Source organism: Lepisosteus platostomus, chromosome 15, assembly GCF_059453375.1.
Source record: "Lepisosteus platostomus isolate fLepPlt1 chromosome 15, fLepPlt1.hap1, whole genome shotgun sequence".
Lineage (NCBI taxonomy): Eukaryota > Metazoa > Chordata > Actinopteri > Semionotiformes > Lepisosteidae > Lepisosteus > Lepisosteus platostomus.
The window spans coordinates 4,081,958-4,082,218 of record NC_142625.1 but is presented as its reverse complement, the minus strand read 5'-3'; positions in this window follow the sequence as shown (position 1 = coordinate 4,082,218).

Sequence of the window (261 nt, the reverse complement as noted above, 5' to 3'; positions counted from 1 at the left end):
TTCTAACTTGATAACAATGCTAATTGCTGTAGTCCTTAGTCTTTTCCGAAATGTTCACTAAGACAAGTGAGCAATTGTTGTCTACTCATCTTTTCGGTTCTGTTTTCTGTGAATTGGAATGGTGCTGTTCTTGAAGTCCAGTCAGTCTCCGTTATATTTCTTCCCAAGAGAATGTCTGTCTAACACCGTTTCATTTTTATACTTCCATGGTTAAGGTTAAAATATCATGGATGTTGTTAAATCTTCATTTTGGGAATTCAA